The sequence below is a fragment of the Lampetra fluviatilis genome, chromosome 27, assembly GCF_964198595.1.
Source record: "Lampetra fluviatilis chromosome 27, kcLamFluv1.1, whole genome shotgun sequence".
In the NCBI taxonomy this organism is placed as follows: domain Eukaryota; kingdom Metazoa; phylum Chordata; class Hyperoartia; order Petromyzontiformes; family Petromyzontidae; genus Lampetra; species Lampetra fluviatilis.
In genome coordinates, this window is record NC_136301.1 from 3,783,359 (window position 1) to 3,797,399 (window position 14,041).

The following is a 14,041-nucleotide window of genomic DNA, read 5'->3' on the forward strand; positions in this document are numbered from 1 at the left end:
AGCAATAATTCATAAACACAGACGAGAATAATCCATGATCGTAAGTTAATATTATGGTATACGACTACCAATGCTATTACAGTGATCTTTCCCAGCTTCGCATATGGTCTAGTGGTTAGGATTCCTGGTTTTCACCGAGGAGGCCCGGGTTCAATTCCCGGTATGGGAACTGAATTTTTATTTTCCTCATTGGATTTGCTGACTCGACGTTTGTTCGACACTTTTTTCGAGAACATTTATTATAATATAATTTTTTTTTAATTGGATTACGCCGGTAGAAAAGATATTACTTTTTATTCTTTGGTTCTTTCGATAAAGTCACGTAAAATTATGTTGAATAATATTCTTGGTTCTTTCGGTAAACACATCATTATAAGTTAATATTATGGTATACGACTACCAATTTATTTACAATGACTTTGCACAGCCTCCCATATGGTCTAGTGGTTAGGATTCCTGGTTTTCACCCAGGCGGCCCGGGTTCAATTCCCGGTATGGGAACTGCATTTTTATTTTCCTCATTGGATTTGCTGACTCGACGTTTGTTCAACACTTTTTTCGAGAACATTTATTATAATATAATAATTTTTTTTTAATTGGATTACGCCGGTAGAAAAGATATTACTTTTTATTCTTTGGTTCTTTCGATAAAGTCACGTAAAATTATGTTGAATAATATTCTTGGTTCTTTCGGTAAACACATCATTATAAGTTAATATTATGGTATACGACTACCAATGTATTTACAATGACTTTGCACAGCCTCCCATATGGTCTAGTGGTTAGGATTCCTGGTTTTCACCCAGGCGGCCCGGGTTCAATTCCCGGTATGGGAACTGCATTTTTATTTTCCTCATTGGATTTGCTGACTCGACGTTTGTTCAACACTTTTTTCGAGAACATTTATTATAATATAATTTTTTTTTAATTGGATTACGCCGGTAGAAAAGATATTACTTTTTATTCTTTGGTTCTTTCGATAAAGTCACGTAAAATTATGTTGAATAATATTCTTGGTTCTTTCGGTAAACACATCATTATAAGTTAATATTATGGTATACGACTACCAATGTATTTACAATGACTTTGCACAGCCTCCCATATGGTCTAGTGGTTAGGATTCCTGGTTTTCACCCAGGCGGCCCAGGTTCAATTCCCGGTATGGGAACTGAATTTTTATTTTCCTCATTGGATTTGCTGACTCGACGTTTGTTCGACACTTTTTTCGAGAACATTTATTGCAAATTTTTTTTTTATTGGATTACGCCGGTAGTAAAGCTATTTTTATTATTATTGGGTTTTTTCGATGAAATCACGTAGAATTATGTTGAATAAGTCATGTGCGCCATTCTTATTTTATAATGACAGTGCAAGTTTTGAGACTCTTACGTTAATTTTATTGAACAGGATAACTTTTCTTATCCGCGGCAGCCCAACTAAGACTCCTATTATCCGCTGATCTATTTCTTCCTATTATCTGCGATCTTACCGATAACACATTGCGGAGCGGATTCTGCATGCTTGGAGTTCCCCCCACCCAACCCCCGTGGACAAGAGTCACGTGGCAAATGGCTCCAAATTCCCGCTGGTTATCCGTGAACACATTCCTGCGGAGGGAGCTGGTAGGAACGTTGGGTTGCTCGGTCAATGGCCAGGGTCAAGGGCGGCGTGGTGTGTTCCGCAAATATGCCCGACTGTGAGGGCGGGCACAAGCCGGCGTGAGTTGGTTAAACGTTGAGTTCTATAAGGGCACCACGGGGTGACCAGCCCCTCCCCACCCAGCTCCACCCCTCCCACCCTCCACCCAGCCCCACCCTCTCCACCCAGCCCCTCCTCACTCAGCCCCTCCCCACCCAGCGCGTCTCCACCCTGATGATTGCAAAATCATCAAATCAGTTTGTGTGAAGGTGCTGAGTTTATTGTTGCATCACGTGATCATGAGCGCTGGTAGCTTGGGGAGGCCTTCACCCAGCAGTGCACTGACCATGGCTGATGGTGACGATGAAGAATGTAATGGTAGATGAGACATGGTTTGCTTCACTATTTCATGACAACTTCGCAAGTTTTCTTTACAATGAGTTAATATTATGGTATACGACTACCAATGCATTTACTGAGACTTTGCATAGACTTCCATATGGTCTAGTGGTTAGGATTCCTGGTTTTCACCCAGGCGGCCCGGGTTCAATTCCCGGTATGGGAAGTAATGTGTTCTATTTTTTTAAAGTTGGATTGATCTCGAGATGTCAATGATTACGGAAAAAAAGTCGTATGTGGCATTCTTATTCTTGGTTCTTTCAGTAAAGTCACGTAGGTAGATAGATGAAACAAAATAAAAAATAATATATTACGACGTTTCGATCGCAACATCAGCGGTCATCCTCAGGTGGAAAAAATAATCCCGTTCCATTGCTGGATTCTTTTTTTGATATCTTATTTTTTATTTTGTTTTATTTTTCTACTTACGTGACTTTACCCAAAGAACCAAACAGTAAAGAATGTAATGGTAGATGAGACATGGTTTCCTCAACTATTTAATGATCACTTTGCAAGTTGTTTTACAATGAGTTAATATTATTGGATACGACTACCAATGCCTTCATCCAGCAGTGGATGAAGGGAGGTCTTCATCCACTGCTGGATGAAGGCCTCCCAAGCTACCAGCGCTCATGATCACGTGATGCAACAATAAACTCAGCAGCTTCACAAAAACTGATTTGATGATTTTGCAATCATCAAAATTACGAAAAGAACAGAACATACTTAACATTGCACTCAAGCATTGTAAGTAAAATAATACATTTTCTATACGAGAAAAAACATATTGAAGCAGCAACGAAACCAAAAATAAGATTAATGACGTACTAATTCTTCTCCTCACCGGGAATTGCACCCAGACTGCCGAGGGGAAACCAGGAACCGGAACCACTGGTGCCATGCAGAACATTACACACAGGCGAGTAATAATCCATAAACACAGACGATAATAATCCATTATTGTTTTATTGCCAAAATTTGCAAAGTTATCTCAAATAAGAATGCCACAAATTTTGAATTTAAACTTTCGTGACTGCAGGAATTCATATTCTTGATTCTTTCGGTAAAGTCACGTAAATAGAAAACAAAAAATCTAATTTATCTAAAAAAATTTAATAAAATTTATAAATAGAAAATAATGAAAGCTTTAAATACTTTCAATAATTATTTGCATATATTTTACAATTTTTTTTGTTTTTCTATTTACGTGACTTTACCGAAAGAACCAAGAATAAGAATGCGACATACGACTTTTTTTCCGTCATCATTGACAATCCAACTTGCATTACTTCCCATAGCGGGAATTGAACCAGGGCCGCCTGGGTGAAAACCAGGAATCCTAACCACTAGTCCATATGGGAGGCTGGGAAAAGATCACTGTAATAGCATTGGTAGTCTTATACCAAAATATTAACTCATTGTAAAAAGAACTTGCAAAGTCATCATTAAATAGTTGAGGAAATCATGTCTCATCTACCATTACATTCTTTACTCTTTGGTTCTTTCGGTAAAGTCACGTAAGTAAAAAAAAAGAAAAGTTATCCTGTTCATTAAAATTAACGTAAGAGTCTCAACACTTGCACTATCATTATAAAGTAAGAATGGCACCCAGGACTTATTCAACATAATTCTACTTGACTTTATCGAAAGATCAAAATAATAAAAATAGCTTACCTACCGGCGTAATCCATTTCAAAAAAGAATATAACAATAAATGTTCTCTAAAAAAATGTTGAACTCACGTCGAGCCAGAAAATTATTATTTTATTACTTCCCTTCTAGTGGTTAGGATTCCTGGTTTTCACCCAGGCGGCCCGGGTTCAATTCCCAGTATGGGAAGTAATGTATTTTTTTTTAGTTCGATTGATCTCTAGGTGTCAATGATTACGGATGAAAAGTCGCATGTGGCATTCTTATTCTTGGTTCTTTCGGTAAATTCACGTAAATAGAAAACATTAAATAAAATATAATTAATAAAAGAAGATTACAATTATAAAAATAATGAGGAATGTAATGGTGGATGACACATGGTTTCCTTCACTATTTCATGATAACTTTGCAAGTATTTTTTACATTGAGTTAATATTATGGTATACGACTACCAATGCATTTACAGTAAATTTTTCCAGCCTCCCATATGGTCTAGTGCTTAGGATTCCTGGTTTTCACCCAGGCGGCCCGGGTTCAATTCCAGGTATGGGAAGTAATTAATAGATTTTTTAAGTTGTATTGATCTCTTGATGTCAATGATTACGAAGAAAAAGTCACGTGAATAGGAAAAAAAAAGTAACTGTTTATTTTTAATAAAAGTAAAAAAAAATTTAATGAAGCCGATTTTTTTTATTTCACTTTTTATTATTTAAATTATATTTTATTCTTATATTTTTAAACTTGTAATGTTTTCTATTTACATGACTTTACCGAAAGAACCAAGAATACGAATGCCACATGCGACTTTTTTCCGTTATCATTGACATCAAGAGATCAATCCAACTTAAAAAAAACGTTACTTCCCATACCGGGAATTGAACCCGGGCCACCTGGGTGAAAACCAGGAATCCTAACCACTAGACCATATGGGAGGCTGGACAAAGTCACAGTAAATGCATTGGTAGTCGTATACCATAATATTAACTCGTTGTAAAAAAACTTGCTAAGTTATCATGAAATAGTGAAGGAAAATACGTCTCATCCACCATTACATTCGTCATCGTCACTATCAGCAATCGTCAGTGCACTGCTGGATGAAGGCCTCCCCAAGCTACCAGCGCTCATGATCACGTGATGCAACAATCCGCTCAGCACCTGCACACAAACTGATTTGATGATTTTGCAATCATCAAAATTATGAAAAAAACAGAACATACCTAACATTAAACTCAAGCATTCTAAGTCAAATAATACATTTTATATACGAGAAAAAACATAGATTCATATTGACGCAGCAACCAAACCAGAAATAAGATTAAATGATGTACTAATATTTCTCCCCAATACCGGGAATTGCACCCAGACTGCCGAGGGAAAAAACAGGAACCCTAACCACTGGGCCATACAGAATATTACACACAGGCTAGTAATAATCCGTAAACACAGACTAGAATAATCCATGATTATTTTATTGCCTTAAGTTGCAAAGTCATCTAAAATTTAAAAAATGCCGTAAATTTTGATTTGAAACTTTAGTAACTGTAGGAATTCATGCTCTTGGTTCTTTCGGTGAAGTCACGTAAATAGAAAACAAAAACATCTAATATATTTTTTAAATTAAAGAAAAATAATGAATTGAAAATAATGAAAGCTTTTATTATTTCAAATTATAATTTGTATTTTATTTAATTATATTTTTTAAAAAATAGAACTTTTCTATTTACGTGACTTTACAGAAAGAACCAAGAATCAGAATGCCACATACGACTTTTTTTCCCGAAATCATTGACATCTAGATATTAATCCAACTTTTAAAAAATACATTACTTCCCATACCGGGAATTGAACCCGGGCCGCCTGGGTGAAAACCAGGAATCCTAACCACTAGACCATATGGGAGGCTGTGCAAAGTCATGGTAATACATTGGTAGTCGTATACCATGATATTAACTCGTTGTAAAAAAACTTGCAAAGTCATCATTAAATAGTTGAGGAAAGCATGTCTCATCTACCATTACAACACATTCCTGCGGAGGGAGCTGGTAGGAACGTTGGGTTGCTCGGTCAATGGCCAGGGTCAACGGCGGCGTGGTGTATTTCTCAAATATTCCCGACTGTGAGGGCGGGCACAAGCCGGCGTGAGTAGGTTAAACGTTGAGTTTTATAAGGGCACCACGGGGTGACCAGCCCCTCCCCACCCAGCCCCACCCCAGCCCCACCCCAGCCCCACCTTTCCCACCCAGCCCCTATCTCCACATTCAGCCCCTCCCTCCCCACCCAGCCCCTCCCTGCACGACGGACACAATAATCTCCTGTGGGCAGGTGTAACCAGGAGGTTCCTACCAGTAGTATTTACTTTTTGCTTCTTTCGGTGAAGTCACGTAAGTATTTAAATAAAACAAATTAAAAAATAAGAAATCAAAAAAATAATCCAGCAGAGGATCTGGACTACTTTTTCCACCTGAGGACGACCGCTTGTGTTGCGATCGAAACGTCGTGATATATTATTTTTTTCATTTTTTTTCATTTTTCTACTTAACTTTACCAAAATAACCAAAGAGTAAAGAATGTAATGGTAGATGAGACATGGTTTCCTCAACTATTTAATGATAACGTTGCAAGATTTTTTAACAATGAGTTAATATTATGGTATACGACTACCAATGCATTTACGGTGGCTTTACACAGCCTCCCATATGGTCTAGTGCAGGGGTCGGCAACCAAAATAACAAGAAGAGCCATTTCTTTCCAATTCGGTACAAAATTCAGTATTTCAAGAGCCGCAATGCATCTGAGTACATACTGTACATACGTACATATCGTCAAGAAGCAGCCCGTAAAGAGCCGCATGCGGCTCTGGAGCCGTAGGTTGCCGACCCCTGGTCTCGTGGTTAGGTATTCCTGGTTTTCACCCAGGCGGCCCGGGTTCAATTCCCGGTATGGGAAGTAATTTATTGTATTTTTTAAAAGTTGGATTGATCTCGAGATGTGAATGATGACAGAGAAAAAGTCGCATGTGGAATTCTTATTCGTGGTTCTTTCGGTAAAGTCACGTAAAAAGAAAACAAAAAATCTAAAAATAAAATAATAAAATATAAATAAGAAATTGAAAATAATGAAAGTTTTTATTATTTTCAATAATTGTTTGTATTCTTTCCTTTTTCTTTTTTTTCTTACACATTTTAGTTTTTCTATTTATTTGACTTTACCGAAAGAACCAAGAATAAGAATGCCACATACGACCTTTTTCCTGAAATCATTGAAATCGAGACATCAATCCAACTTATAAAAAAATACATTACTTCCCATACCGGGAATTGAACCCGGGCCGCCTGGGTGAAAACCAGGAATCCTAACCACTAGACCATATGGGATGCTGTGCAAAGTCACGGTAAATACATTGGTAGTCGTATACCATTATATTAACTCGGTGTAAAAAAACTTGCAAAGTCATCATTAAATAGTTGAGGAAACCATGTCTCATCTACCATTACAACACATTCCTGCGGAGGGAGCTGGTAGGAACGTTGGGTTGCTCGGTCAATGGCCAGGGTCAACGGCGGCGTGGTGTATTCCTCAAATATGCCCGACTTTGAGGGCGGGCACAAGCCGGCGTGAGTAGGTTAAACGTTGAGTTTTCTAAGGGCACCACGGGGTGACCAGCCACACCCCTCCCACCCAGCCCCTCCCCCCCCACTCAGCCCCTCCCTCCCCACCCAGCCCCTCCCTGCACGATGGACACAATAATCTCCTGTGAGCAGGTGTAACCAGGAGGTTCCTACCAGTAGTATTTACTCTTTGCTTCTTTCGGTGAAGTCACGTAAGTATTTAAATAAAAACAAAATAAAAAATAAGAAATCAAAAAAATAATCCAGCAGAGGAACTGGACTACGTTTTCCACCTGAGGACGACCGCTTGTGTTGCGATCGAAACGTCGTGATATTTTTTGTTGTATAATTTTTCTACTTACGTGACTTTACCGAAATAACCAAAGAGTAAAGCATGTAATGGTAGATGGGACATGGTTTCCTCAACTATTTAATGATAACGTTGCAACATTTTTTTACAATGAGTTAATATTATGGTATTCGACTACCAATGCATTTACTGCATTTTTGCACAGCCTCCCATATGGTCTAGTGGTTAGGATTCCTGGTTTTCACCCAGGCGGCCCGGGTTCAATTCCCGGTACGGGAAGTAATGTATTGTACTTTTTTAAAAGTTGAATTGATCTCTTGATGTCCATGATAACGGAGAAAAAGTGGTATGTGGAATTCTTATTCGTGGTTCTTTCGGTAAAAGTCACGTAAAAAGAAAACAAAAAATAAAAAAATAATTTCATTAAATAAAAATTATAAATTGAAAATAATGAAAGTTTTTATTATTTTCAATTATTGTTTGTATTCTGTTCTTTTTCTTTTTTTTCTTACACATTTTAGTTTTTCTATTTATTTGACTTTACCGAAACAACCAAGAATAAGAATGCCACATACGACTTTTTTCCTGAAATCATTGAAATCGAGACATCAATCCAACTTTTAAAAAAATACATTACTTCCCATACCGGGAATTGAACCCGGGCCGCCTGGGTGAAAACCAGGAATCCTAACCACTAGACCATATGGGAGTCTGTGCAAAGTCACAGTAAATACATTGGTAGTCGTATACCATAATATTAACTCGTTGTAAAAAAACTTGCAAAGTCATCATTAAATAGTTGAGGAAACCATGTCTCATCTACCATTACAACACATTCCTGCGGAGGGAGCTGGTAGGAACGTTGGGTTGCTCGGTCAATGGCCAGAGTCAACGGCGGCGTGGTGTATTCCGCAAATATGGCCGACTGTGAGGGCGGGCACAAGCCGGCGTGAGTAAGTTAAACGTTGAGTTTTATAAGGGCACCACAGGGTGACCAGCCCCACCTCACCCAGCCCCACCCCTCCCACCCCCCAACCAGCCCCACAGTCCCCACCCAGCCCCACCCTTCAAACCCAGCCCCTCCCCACCCTCCCCACCCAGCCTCTTCCTCCCCACCCAGCCCCACCCTGCACGACGGACACAATAATCTCCTGTGGGCTGGTGTAACCAGGAGGTTCCTACCAGTAGTATTTACTCTTTGCTTCTTTCGGTGAAGTCACGTAAGTAGAAAAATAAAACTAAATAAAAAATAAGACGTAAAAAAAATAAGACGTAAAAAAAATAATCCAGCAGAGGATCTGGATTACTTTTTCCATCTGAGGACGACCGCTTGTGTTGCGATCGAAACGTCGTGATATATTATTTTTTTCATTTTTTTTCATTTTTCTACTTAACTTTACCAAAATAACCAAAGAGTAAAGAATGTAATGGTAGATGAGACATGGTTTCCTCAACTATTTAATGATAACGTTGCATGTTTTTTTAACAATGAGTTAATATTATGGTATACGACTACCAATGCATTTACGGTGGCTTTACACAGCCTCCCATATGGTCTAGTGGTTAGGATTCCTGGTTTTCACCCAGGCGGCCCGGGTTCAATTCCAGGTATGGGAAGTAATGTATTGTAATTTCCTTTTTTAAGTTGGATCGATCTCGAGATGTGAATGATGACGGAGAAAAAGTCGTATGTGGAATTCTTATTCGTGGTTCTTTAGGTAAAGTCACGTAAAAAGAAAAAAAATATCTGTAAAAAATATAATAAAATAAAAATAATAAATAGAAAATAATGAATTTTTTTTATTATTTTCAATTATTGTTTGTATTTTCTTTTTTTTTTTACACATTTTTGTTTTTCTATTTATTTGACTTTACCTAAAGAACCAAGAATAAGAATGCCATATACGACTTTTTTCCTGAAATCATTGATATCGAGACATAAATCCAACTTTTAAAAAAATACATTACTTCCCATACCGGGAATTGAACCCGGGCCGCCTGGGTGAAAACCAGGAATCCTAACCACTAGACCATGTGGGAGGCAGGGCAAAGTCACTGTAAATGCATTGGTAGTCGTATACCATAATATTAACTCGTTGTAACAAAACTTTAAAAGTTTTCATGAAATAGTGAAGGAAAACACGTCTCATCCACCATGACATTCTTCAGCGTCACTCTCAGCCATGGTCAGTCCACTGCTGGATGAAGGCCTCCCCAAGCTACCAACGTTATCATTAAATAGTTGAGGAAACCACGTCTCATCTACCATTACATGCTTTACTCTTTGGTTCTTTCAGTAAAGTCACGTAAGTAGAAAAATTTAACAAAAAAAATATCACGACGTTTCGATCGCAACACAAGCGGTCGTCCTCAGGTGGAAAAAGTAGTCCAGTTCCACTGCTGGATTATTTTTTTGATAACTTATATTTTATTTTGTTTCATTTGTCTACTTACGTGACTTCACCGAAAGAAGCAAAGAGTAAATACTACTGGTAGGAACCTCCTGGTTACACCAGCCCACAGGAGATTATTGTGTCCATCGTGCAGGGAGGGGCTGGGTGGGGAGGGAGGGAGGGGCTGGGTGGGCAGGGTGGGGAGGGGTTGGGTGGGAAGGGTAGGGCTGGGTGGGGAGGGTGGGGCTGGGTGGGGGGTGGGAAGGGGTGGTGCTGGGTGGGGAGGTGCTGGTCACCCCGTGGTGCCCTTATAAAACTCAACGTTTAACGTACTCACGCCGGCTTGTGCCCGCCCTCACAGTCGGGCATATTTGCGGAATACACCACGCCGCCGTTGACCCTGGCCATTGACCGAGCAACCCAACGTTCCTACCAGCTCCCTCCGCAGGAATGTGTTGTAATGGTAGATGAGACATGCTTTCCTCAACTATTTAATGATGATTCTAGATTTGAAGCTTTCGTGACTGCAAGGAATCATCTTCTTAGGTTTTTTTTTTTTTCGGTAAAGTCACGTAGAAAGTAAAATAAAATAAAAACAAAAATCACGACGTTTCGGAGGCAACACAAGTCTCCGTCATCAGGTGTATGATACAGCTAATCTGGCTGTGACGGTCCCACCTGATGACGGAGACTTGTGTTTTTATTTTATTTTACTTTCTACGTGACTTTACCGAAAAAAAAACCTATTTAAGGATGACTTTGCAAGTATTTTTTACAACGAGTTAATATGATATACGACTACCAATGTATTACCATGACTTTGCACAGCCTCCCATATGGTCTAGTGGTTAGGATTCCTGGTTTTCACCCAGGCGGCCCGGGTTCAATTCCCGGTATGGGAAGTCATGTATTTTTTTTAAGTTGGATTGATGTCGAGATATCAATGATTTCCGGAAAAAATCGTATGTGCCATTCTTATTCTGAATACGTATGGGTTTTCAAATTACTTTCATGATGATTGCAAAATCATCAAATCAGTTTGTGTGAAGGTGCTGAGCGAATTGTTGCATCACGTGATCATGAGCACTCGTAGCTTGGGGAGACCTTCATCCAGCAGTGGACTGACCATGGCTGATGGTGACGCTGAAGGATGTAATGATGGATGAGACATATTTTTCTTCACGATTTCATGACAACTTTCCAAGTTTTTTTACGAGTTAAAATCATGGTTTACGACTACCAATGCATTTACAGTGAATTTTTCCAGCCTCCCATATGGTCTAGTGGTTAGGATTCCTGGTTTTCACCCAGCGGCCCGGGTTCAATTCCCGGTATGGGAAGAAACGTTTTTTTTAAGTTGGATTGATCTCTCGATGTCAATGATTACGGAAAAAAGTCGTATGTGGCATTCCTATTCTTGGTTCTTTCGATGAAGTCATGTAAATAGAAAACATTACAATTAAAAAAATAATAATAATAAAATATAATTTTAATAATTAAAATAAAAAATGAAATCATAAACGGCTTCATACTTTTTTTTTAACTGTTAATTTTTTGTTTTCTATTTACGTGACTTTACCGAAAGAACCAAGAATAAGAATGCCACATACGACTTTTTCTTCGTCATCATTGACATCAATAGATCAATCCAACTTAAAAAATCAATTACTTCCCATACCGGGAATTGAACCCGGGCCGCCTGGGTGAAAACCAGGAATCCTAACCACTAGACCATATGGGAGTCTGTGCACAGAATTCTAAATGTAGTTGTATACCATCAGACGAACTAATTTTCTGAACAAACGTGCACAGTCATCATACAATAAGAATGGAAAACATGTCCCCTCCACTGCTGGATGAAGGTCCTCCCGCCAAGCCATTTCCACCTCTCACGGACTCGCGATGCTCACAATTCACCATGTCTCTACCACGCGAGCCGATGTCTCATCGCTCCGTCTCTCTCTCCGGACGCCCTCTAGAGCCCGAGTTTCCCTTTGGTCGCGAACCCCACCCTTAGTGGCACCCACCGCCACGTGTGGTTCAGAAACACATTCCTGCGGAGGGAGCTGGTAGGAACGTTGGGTTGCTCGGTCAATGGCCAGGGTCAACGGCGGCGTGGTGTATTCCGCAAATATGGCCGACTGTGAGGGCGGGCACAAGCCGGCGTGAGTAGGTTCAACGTTGAGTTTTACTGGTAGGAACCTCCTGGTTACACCAGCCTACAGGGGGTTATTGTGTCCGTCCGTCCGTCGTGCAGGGAGGGGCTGGGTGGGGAGGGGAGGGTGGGGAGGGGCTGAGTGGGGAGGGTGCACGACGGACGGACGGACACAATAATCCCCTGTGGGCTGGGGGAACCAGGTGGTTCCTACCAATGAAACAAAATCTGTATTTAAACTGGAGGAATCCGATGAGCTACAAAGCTCTTTTTCACACGTCCAGTGGTTAACCACGCGTAACATCTGTTGTGTTTCCCTTTGGTGGTAACGACTGCTCACGTGTTTGTTGATACACGAGGCTAATGCTAACACTCCGCCGTGGAATGAATTGTCACCATCGATTTCGATGAGAGAGCTTTGGACATCCAGGATATGTTTTTACCTTGTGGCGAATGTCGCGGCCTCGAGGGTGGCCCGGAGGGTTCACGCGCGACACTTTTGTCAAACCACGGATGGATAAGGGACACCTCCGCACACCGCGGGAGCATCTGTGGTGGTTACATGACCATGTACTTGCCGACGCGCGGGCCAGGGAAGGCTGGCAAGCTTCGGAATGCAGCACAACAATGGATCGTTGAATTGAGATTTAAAGCTTTCGTGACTGCAGGGATTCTTCTAGTGCTAAACGAATTCTGTCCTCTTGATATGCAATTTTTGTTTGTCAAGGCGCTCTTCCCCCTCCAACCCAGCTTAAATATACGCTGCCAAGTCTGGTGGTGTTTCATTCAGACGCTGTCTTTCCGACAGACCTGTTCTTCACCTGAAGACGGCTGCTTGCGTTGTGGCCGAAACGTCGTGAGAATTATTTTATTATGCTTTATTTTTATTATTTTATTATTTCCCTTCTACGTGACTTTACCGAAAGAACCAAGAAAATGGATCGTTGCTCTACCCACCTCTGCTGCCCAGCCTATAAGCAAACCTGGCGCGCATGGCAGTCACACATCCGAGCACTCAGCAGGCGCAACGCCTGCTTAGCTTCCAAGATCCGACGACAGCGGTTGGGGAGTAGGTGTGTCACGCGGCCGTGTGTAATGTGGCCCTGTTCATGTGACCGTATGCATGCGACCGTGTTCATGCGGCCGTGTGCATGTTTCCGTGGGTCTAATGACCGTAGCAGAAGAGATCGCGCGCCTTTTCTAACCACAGTTAGATACATATTAGGCAAGAGGGCCTTGCCATCACTCTTAGACCTTCATTGGCCCATCACTGGCAATGTCAGGACGCGCGGCGAGCGCCGAGTGATTGTGGCAGTAAGGTTGATGTATGCAGGCACTTACATATTTTTCAATTGTCTACGACCACTGGAGCTGAAACAATGTGTTTCGCAGCCAGAGAATTTGCCAAGGTCACACACAAAGAGACACGGGGACGAAGAGGCGGACTATTTACAGCCCTGTGTATCACGCTACTACACGCGAGGCTGTTTGTTGGGACGGGGGTGGGGGGGGGCGAAATGCTGTTAGCGAGCACCTATTAAGGACCAGCACGACACACGACGGTTGGGTGGTGCGGTTAGGACCACGGACGGCATCTGTGTCATCGTCATTATCATCAGCAACATCAGCAGAACTCCGGATCGCCGGATTTGTAGCGCAGCGCGCTAACCACTGCGCCAACGCTTCCGACATGCACACACAAAAAAACTAAGACAAGGATCACCCGTATAGCCTGAATAGACTGATGGGGCAAGTGCTGTTAGCGAGCACCTATGAAGGCCGGCACGGCACACGAGGGGGTGGGTGGCCAGCACCACGCCCGGCCACCTTTGTCTCCCCAGTGGCGATGTTTCCACACCGCACCAGTCTACATCGGTTCTCATTTGAG

The 14,041-nt window shown here is 41.1% G+C and overlaps 1 long non-coding RNA gene and 16 other non-coding genes across 17 annotated transcripts in view; 10 read left to right on the top strand and 7 right to left on the bottom strand.

The window, feature by feature from the left end:
- LOC144942307 (uncharacterized) overlaps positions 1 to 14,041 on the bottom strand; it is a 549,184-nt gene that overhangs the window by 424,011 nt on the left and 111,132 nt on the right. The gene's annotated exons all lie outside the window — the stretch shown is intronic.
- On the top strand, positions 98 to 169 carry TRNAE-UUC (transfer RNA glutamic acid (anticodon UUC)). Its single transcript has one exon. It is a non-coding gene; the product is annotated as a tRNA-Glu (tRNA).
- TRNAE-UUC (transfer RNA glutamic acid (anticodon UUC)) lies at positions 430 to 501 on the top strand. The gene has a single exon. It is a non-coding gene; the product is annotated as a tRNA-Glu (tRNA).
- Positions 765 to 836, top strand: TRNAE-UUC (transfer RNA glutamic acid (anticodon UUC)). Its single transcript has one exon. It is a non-coding gene; the product is annotated as a tRNA-Glu (tRNA).
- TRNAE-UUC (transfer RNA glutamic acid (anticodon UUC)) lies at positions 1,097 to 1,168 on the top strand. The gene has a single exon. It is a non-coding gene; the product is annotated as a tRNA-Glu (tRNA).
- On the top strand, positions 2,132 to 2,203 carry TRNAE-UUC (transfer RNA glutamic acid (anticodon UUC)). Its single transcript has one exon. It is a non-coding gene; the product is annotated as a tRNA-Glu (tRNA).
- TRNAE-UUC (transfer RNA glutamic acid (anticodon UUC)) lies at positions 4,169 to 4,240 on the top strand. The gene has a single exon. It is a non-coding gene; the product is annotated as a tRNA-Glu (tRNA).
- On the bottom strand, positions 4,548 to 4,619 carry TRNAE-UUC (transfer RNA glutamic acid (anticodon UUC)). Its single transcript has one exon. It is a non-coding gene; the product is annotated as a tRNA-Glu (tRNA).
- On the bottom strand, positions 5,515 to 5,586 carry TRNAE-UUC (transfer RNA glutamic acid (anticodon UUC)). Its single transcript has one exon. It is a non-coding gene; the product is annotated as a tRNA-Glu (tRNA).
- On the bottom strand, positions 6,990 to 7,061 carry TRNAE-UUC (transfer RNA glutamic acid (anticodon UUC)). The gene has a single exon. It is a non-coding gene; the product is annotated as a tRNA-Glu (tRNA).
- Positions 7,813 to 7,884, top strand: TRNAE-UUC (transfer RNA glutamic acid (anticodon UUC)). The gene has a single exon. It is a non-coding gene; the product is annotated as a tRNA-Glu (tRNA).
- TRNAE-UUC (transfer RNA glutamic acid (anticodon UUC)) lies at positions 8,243 to 8,314 on the bottom strand. Its single transcript has one exon. It is a non-coding gene; the product is annotated as a tRNA-Glu (tRNA).
- Positions 9,151 to 9,222, top strand: TRNAE-UUC (transfer RNA glutamic acid (anticodon UUC)). The gene has a single exon. It is a non-coding gene; the product is annotated as a tRNA-Glu (tRNA).
- On the bottom strand, positions 9,574 to 9,645 carry TRNAE-UUC (transfer RNA glutamic acid (anticodon UUC)). Its single transcript has one exon. It is a non-coding gene; the product is annotated as a tRNA-Glu (tRNA).
- Positions 10,829 to 10,900, top strand: TRNAE-UUC (transfer RNA glutamic acid (anticodon UUC)). Its single transcript has one exon. It is a non-coding gene; the product is annotated as a tRNA-Glu (tRNA).
- TRNAE-UUC (transfer RNA glutamic acid (anticodon UUC)) lies at positions 11,268 to 11,338 on the top strand. Its single transcript has one exon. It is a non-coding gene; the product is annotated as a tRNA-Glu (tRNA).
- TRNAE-UUC (transfer RNA glutamic acid (anticodon UUC)) lies at positions 11,668 to 11,739 on the bottom strand. Its single transcript has one exon. It is a non-coding gene; the product is annotated as a tRNA-Glu (tRNA).